Raw genomic sequence first — 7,351 nt, 5'->3', positions numbered from 1 at the left:
TATCAATATCACAACATAAGACAGTACAACCTTAAAAACCCCACAGTCCTTAAAAAATCCAAACACTTAAAAGTCCATAGTCTCTTTTAAAAGTCTCTTAACTATGGGTGGGTATATCTAAAATCCAAAACAAGTACTGTCTTATTTCAAAGGAAAGAATCCGGCACACCCAAGCAAAACCAAAGTCCAGCAAAGTAGCTTGAGGCTGGACATCTGTCTGGGATTCACTCACGATCTTCTGGGCTCCACAGGGTTCTGGCAGCTCCATTTCTCTGACTCTGCCATCCACAGCACACACAGCTCATCTCACAGACCCAGGCCAGCTCCATTCCACACCTACTGCTGTCCTTGGTGGTCATCCCATGGTCCCAGCATCTCCAAAAAGCTGGGATCTCCACTGAAATTGAGGCTATGCCTTCACCAATGGCTTCTTCTTGCCTCTCTGGGTGCAAAGCCTCAGCTTCTCTCCATGGCCTTCAATCCTGGGGTCTTAACTGCAACTGAAGCTGCATTTTCACCTATGGCCTTTCCTGGCCTCTACATGCCAAGCCTCAGATGCTCTCTGTGACCCCTTCCTGCTTTCAACACCAGAACCATGCAGGAGACTCTTACACATTACCAAGTCCTGCTTCCAGCTTGAAATAGAGGTGTGGGTCCCCTCTGTGTGCTGACCCTGAGGAAATACGCCCCAGAAGACTCCACCACAGTGATGCTGGTCTCTTGTTACTTACAGCTGATTTTTCAGCCCCAGCTAAACAGGATCAGTTGTCCCAGTAAAGCAAAGGTTTTGCTTCAGGTTCTGGTTCTTCTTAATCACAGCTGATTCTTCAGCCCCAGCTGAACAGAACCCACAGATTCTCAATCCAAAATCTCACACGAACAGCCCTAGTAGTCTCCGTTTCCCTTTGAAGCTTCACAAGTCAGGCCCTCCATCATCTACAACTCTTTCAGCATAACTGTTCCAAGCTCCATTGCAACAAACTCTGAGCATGCGATGGCTTTTCCAGCCCAAAGTTCCAAACACTTCCACAGTCCTCCCAAAAACACCAAGGTCAGGTCTGTCACAGCAATATCCCACTCTCTGGTACCAATTTCTGAAACAGGGTCTCCCCATAGCCCCAGCTGGCCTGAAACTCACTATGTAGACCAGGCTGGCCTTGAACTCATAGAGATCCTCCTGACTCTTCTGGGATTAAAGGCATGTGCCACCACACCTGACAGAAATGCCTATTTTATCAACTTACAGTCATGCCCTGCACAACAAGAGTCCATAATCCATCCCTGTACATAAGATAGTGGTCCCCTAAGATTATAAAGGTGCTGAAACATTCCTATTGTCTCCATCACAAAATTCCAGTACAACTCTTAATGAATTTGTGGCAGAGAGGTTGTAAACAAACCTACTGCATTGCTGATCATATAAATGTATGCGACATGATACTTGAAAATAATGACATTACTGGTTTACGTACTTACAACATTGTATTTTTCATCATTATGAGCAGAAGTTCTCAATGTGACTGTTCTTATCTGTCTCTCTTTCTTTACGGGATAGTGCTTCTGAATCTTGTTGAAAAAATTTTAAAGGGGCTAGAGATGGCTCAGTAGTTAAGAGCACTGGCTGTTCTTGCAGAGGACCCAGGTTCAAATCCCAGCACCCACAGGGCAGCTACCAACCTTCCAGTAACTCCAGTTCCAGGGGATCCAACGCCCTCTTCTGTCCTCCACCAGCACTGCACCAATACAGCTGCACTTACATGCATGCAGACATACTTATATACATAAAATAAAAATAAATATAATATTTAAAGATTTATATTTTATTCATATTATGTGTATGAGTGTTTTGCCTTCATGTACAGAAGTGTACCACATGTGCAATGCCCACACAGGCCAGAAGACTTCGGATCTTCCATCAGAGTTACAGGCGGCCATTAGCCATTAGTGAGTGGGTGCTGGGAACTGAACCAGGTCCTCTGCAAGAGCAGCCAATGCTCTTAACTACTGAGCCATCTCACCAACCCCCATAACCAACACCTGTCAGGAACAAAGACACACCATTTTCCAAACACTCAAAACTTTATCACCAGCATGTCTTTCCAGATCCAACTACTCAAGATCAGAGTCGAGCAAAAATGGCATTTAAGAAAATGAGCTGGGCATGGTGGCACACGCCTTTAATCCCAGCACTCGGGAGGCAGAGGCAGGCCAGCCTTGTCTACACAGTGAGTTCCAGGACAGCTGGGACTACAGGGAGACCCTGTCTCAAAAAGACAAAAAATAAAAAATAAAAATTTAAAAAAAGAGAGATGGCTGAAGCCAGGCATGGTGGCACACGTCTTTGATTCCAGCACTCAGGAGGCAGAGGCACAGGGATCTCTGTGAGTTCAAGGCCAACATGATCTACATAGTGAGTTCCAGGCCAGCTGGGGCTACAAATAATTCCAAGGCTGTGACAAGAGGAACACTATGAGTTGGAAGACAGCATGGGCTACCGAGTGAAATGCTGTCTCAATAAATAAAAGCAAAACTGTCAGAAGTGGTAGTCCATATCTATAATCCCAGCATTTAAGAGTTGAAGACAAAACAGGAAGATTAAGAGCTCAAGGTGAGCCTTGGCCACACAGTGAGTTTGAAGCCAATCTGGGCTACATAAGACCGTGCATTCAAAAACAAAAAAGCTAAAACACAAAATTATCAAATCACCCATTAATTTCACTCCTAGATATATACCCAGAGAACTGAAAACATATGCCCACACAAAACATGTACACTTGTAGATGAATACTTGTACTAGCCAAAAAGGCAGTTATAATCCAATGCTCAACAATCCATGAGTGGATAAATATATTCACAATGGAATGCCATTCTGACAAAAAAGGAACAAAGTACTGGTACATGCTACAATATGGATGAACCCTGAAAACATGCTTATTACTAAATGAAAAAAAGCCAAACACAAAAGGGGACATGCTATATGACTCCAAATACATGAAATGTTCAGGACAGGCAAAAGTAAACTTGAGGAAAGAGAGGCTTGAGGAAAGAGGAAAACAAGGAATGACTGACTACTACCGACACAGGATTTCTTTTGGCCTGGGAAAACTGTGCCTGAATTAGACAGCACTGATAACAGCATCAGTCTGTGAACAGTCTAAAAACCAGCATATTCACCACTTTCAATGGCTTAATTTTACAGTCCATAAATTATCTCAACTTAAAAAAACTAAAAAAGCTGGCATCTAACCCATAAAAACAAAGGCCAAAATACTGAGGAAAAAAGGAAGCTTTTAGAGAATGTTATAGTCTGAAAACTGCCAACTCTATCAGAAGATATTCATGTTTACTGGGGGGAACAAACAGAACTACAGGGAAAACAAATACAAAAGTACCTACTATACCTAACAGTATCTTGGTTCACTGACTACTAGGAATTGTCAATTTCATTTTAAAATAATATTTATTTAGCTTTGACATGCCTTCATGGACATCTCAGGTGAAGTTTTGAAATTTTCAGTTGTACCTCCCTAACAGCTTTAAATCACAGGGCGGAATCTGTTACAGCGCCTGTATTAGTCTGTTTCCCTTACCCCAATGGTTTAGAGGGAGAGGTGATGAGGACCTCTAACTTCAACCCCTCATTAACTTCTCATTCTCCCCCATCTCCTAGAGGTAACTGAGGCTATAAAATGAAGATTCCAAATAGGTATAAGAGAATCAAACACTTAGGCCTTATAGGCAGAAAATTATCTGTTACAGAATTACTTAAGCTTCCTAGTATGAACAATTCAACTCTGCTTTCCCCAGTCCACTCTCCATGCTGAGGATCAAACCCAGGGCCTGAAGCATACTAGGCATGCTCTCTACACAACAATGAGCATATATCTCCAGCCCAGCTTAAATGATTTCAATTTATGATACAAGAAACTTAGTAAGTTTGGCAAATGTTCTGGTTTACCAGTAGATACAACAGAGACACACACCCGAATTCTCAAATGTCACTTTCACTCCCTTTTAGCAAGACACACAAAAAGCAAATTCTCAGTGCATGAAAGGAAGGGGATGAATACAGAAGGGATGCCCTTAAGAAAAAGTAAGACTGCCAATATAAACAGATCTCCCCCATCTACTGCTGTGTGGAGAACAGAGAGTAGACAAACTAGATTAAACTGAAGTAAGAACTTTTTGAAGAATAATTGCCACGAGTACCCCTCAATGTTGGAACTGTGTAACAAGCAAGGAAAGACCAGAGCAGAAAAAAGCTGGTGAGTGACTGAATAGGTGAAAGGCTCCAGAAACCCAACTATTCTGTCTCTGTCCCTTTACCCCGAGTTTAGTTAGCTCCTTTAGAAATTATTTTGGGGGGATGAAGCAAAAGAGCAATGACAAAAGTACCACTGATTTTGTACCATGTTAATTCAAAAGTAGTTAAATAACAAACTAGCTAGCCATCTCTTCAGTTCTAACAACACAGATGCACGTAGTGAATCAAATAATTTCTCTGATACCCTGAAAGCCTCTAAAACATGCCACATTTTCCCTTCTCAAAAAACTCCCCACTTCCTTTTCCTCAACCTATCAGGATGAGTTCCTAAATCAGGTTTGTACTTTGCCTCTAATCCCCTGGCTCTAGTGCAGTGGACCCTAACCAAAGCTCTAAACATACTCGTTCACATATATTCATTCATATTCTCTCTCTCTCTCTCTCTCTCTCTCTCTCTCTCTCTCTCTCTCTCTCTCTCACACACACACACACACACACACACACACACACACAGGAAGAAAGCTAGGTTGGTAGTCTACTGGTCGCTTAGAACTGTAAGTCAAAAACATAGGGGCTGTCATACTCTGACAGTACAGTATGTCACTGATTTACAAAGCAGTCTGGAAAGATACCTTGTCAGGCAGCCTCTTCAGGTTCTAAAATGCCTTATCAAGTGATACCCCACCTTCTCACCGTGCCAAATCCAAGAAGTGAAAGGACAAGGGTCACTAACCCACAATGAGGATGATCCTTCCCCAAATTACCAACCTTCGATGTAGACACAGCACCAGCCAGATATGAACTGCTCAGGTTATACTGGTCCTCTCGGCAGCCAAAATGTGGCATCCAAAATCAGCCTACCATTTCTTCTACTGCCATGACGATAGCAAAAAAAGCCCCCAAAACACTAATGCCAACATGTAATTTGTTCTGGTCCTATAATTTACTTGACTATCACTCCGATCACCAGAATATACTTTGAAACAGAGACCATCACTGAGAGCCTTCCCTATTTCTCCTCTTTTCTTTACAATTAGTTTGTCAGTTCTGATTTCCTTTCACTGTAACGTTACACAAGAAAGGTGCTACCTATCATTTGATGTAGTAATAAATTTCAAAATGATTAAGAGCTCCACCAAGACCCAAAGGTATCTGAACAAAACAATCTAACATGAGCTCTGAAGGGCTCCAAAACACTAAACCAAAGCCAAATAAATTATATTTAAAATTCCAGATTTCTACTTACAAACTGTGATCTAGGTCACTCAAGCTCTCTGTGCTTCATTTTCCACATAAAATTATGAGAACAGTGTATACACGAAGTATTTAAATCTGAGCTGAGCACGGAGTAAGCACCATATATTACAATGACACATGCCACGCACTGGGAGGTGTGTGTAGAGTAACAGGTGTGTTCTAAACAGCTAAGATAAAACAAAATGGACAATTCTTTCAGCATCTACTCAGTCCACAGCCTCCCCTCCTCTCCCCCTGAAAACTCTCAGCAGCAAAGTTTCTGCTAGTGATATGAACAGGGGGAGTGGGAGACACATCTAACATCAAGTACAAGATGCAAAACCAACTGATCTGGGGGATGGGATGAAGTTTATAAACAAAACAAAATGGAGAGCTGTAGAGAGCAAAGGTTACTTTGGTTTCACCGTTTTTCAAATTCCTTATTCCACTTCAATCTGAGCACTGATGTCTTTTTCCATCCTGTACGAATAAAGTTAATTCTTCACTTTATATTAAGCTTTAGCCAGTAATATTTTTAAAAGCTTAATACAGGGCTGGAGAGATGGCTCAGTGGTTAAGATCACCGGTCTTGCAGAAGACCAGGGTTAGAATCCCAGCACCCACATGGCAACTAACTGTCCTTAACTCCAGTCCCAGGGGATCCGACAGCCTCTTCTGACCTCCACCGGCATTGCTCCACAGGGGTGCACTTACCTACATGCAGGCAATACATGCACGACACGGGTGAATTTACTTACATGCAGGCAATACATGCATACATATAAAATAATAAAAATAAACGTTTTTTAAAAAGTAACTTCACTCTTCATTCTTCTCAGCCTAATACATGAGTTTCCAGAAGCAAGGCTCAGGCCTGGATTGTTTCAAAAGCTCCAACAGGTGGGGTACTGAGCCACTAAACACTTAAGACCTAAAAGCTTCGAACACCATGGTTCTCTAAATTAGTATGGGACACACCATGCACTGATATACTTTTCAGTGGAAAATAATTCTTTTCTGAAACCGGAGGGGAAATGGCAGGCACTGTGAAAACGATCTCCCACCACTCTTTTGCTGGTGTCTGCTCAACTTCCAGATAGCCAAACAGCCAGCATCCTTTCCCCGAAACAATAATAATCTTACAAAGACGAATCTTGCACCAGGTTCAATAAAGTAGCCCTAACAGCACACATAGCTTACCCAAACTGGCTGCAGTTCATATAACTTCAAGTCCACACTCATGTCTATTTTGAAACACGTTAAAAAAGAAAAAAGATCTGAGTTTCTATCTGTAAATACCCCACACAGATCACCAGAAATTAATTCGGATTCAATCCGGCTCATTTAACACTTTTGTTTCAGTTAAAGAGCCTCTGAAGGGTCTTAGTCTGTGGGAAAAAAAATCTTTTTCCGTGTAACCTTCAACCACCTCTATTTTCAAACCCCTTGCTACACAAGGTATCAACAAAGTTATGACCTTGTTCTCAGGCTAAGAAGTAACAATTTTTCCTCCAGAGCTGAAGGAGTGCACAAACTACATGTCAAGCCAGACTTTGCAGATTTCTTACCACCGTTACACATAAAATATCAGGGAAAAGGCCGACTACTGAGGGCAGTCTTCCCAAAAGACCCGCGCTTCTCCCAGCGCCGCGTCCTCGGCGAAGGAAAGGGCCTTGGCTCTCGTCAGACCTGCCCAGACCGCAGCGCGGAGGGGAATCCCCGGCGCAACTTAGCGTTTCGGAGAACAGTCTCCGCGCCCGGCTCGTAGGTTCCGAGCCGCCACCGAGGCCAACGCCGCTGCCCGGCCGAGCCCGGCCGGCCCACGTGCCCTCCCGCCCGTCCCGCCAGGTG

General features: G+C 42.9%; 1 protein-coding gene across 2 annotated transcripts in view; it reads right to left on the bottom strand.

Moving 5' to 3' along the window:
* Pias2 (protein inhibitor of activated STAT 2) overlaps positions 1-7,351 on the bottom strand; it is a 145,375-nt gene that overhangs the window by 137,438 nt on the left and 586 nt on the right. The window contains exon 1 of one of the 2 annotated variants that reach the window (XM_029560109.1): positions 7,069-7,145. The exons of the other annotated variant lie outside the window; for it this stretch is intronic. The gene's annotated coding sequence lies outside the window, so the exon portion shown is untranslated. Of the gene's footprint in view, positions 1-7,068; positions 7,146-7,351 lie in introns of those variants that run through there. 2 annotated transcript variants of the gene reach the window in all.

The sequence above is a fragment of the Nannospalax galili genome, unplaced genomic scaffold (assembly GCF_000622305.1).
Source record: "Nannospalax galili isolate Female #2095 unplaced genomic scaffold, S.galili_v1.0 scaffold169, whole genome shotgun sequence".
NCBI lineage: Eukaryota > Metazoa > Chordata > Mammalia > Rodentia > Spalacidae > Nannospalax > Nannospalax galili.
The sequence above is the reverse complement of the archived record's forward strand: the minus strand, read 5'-3'. Positions and strand labels throughout refer to the sequence as shown.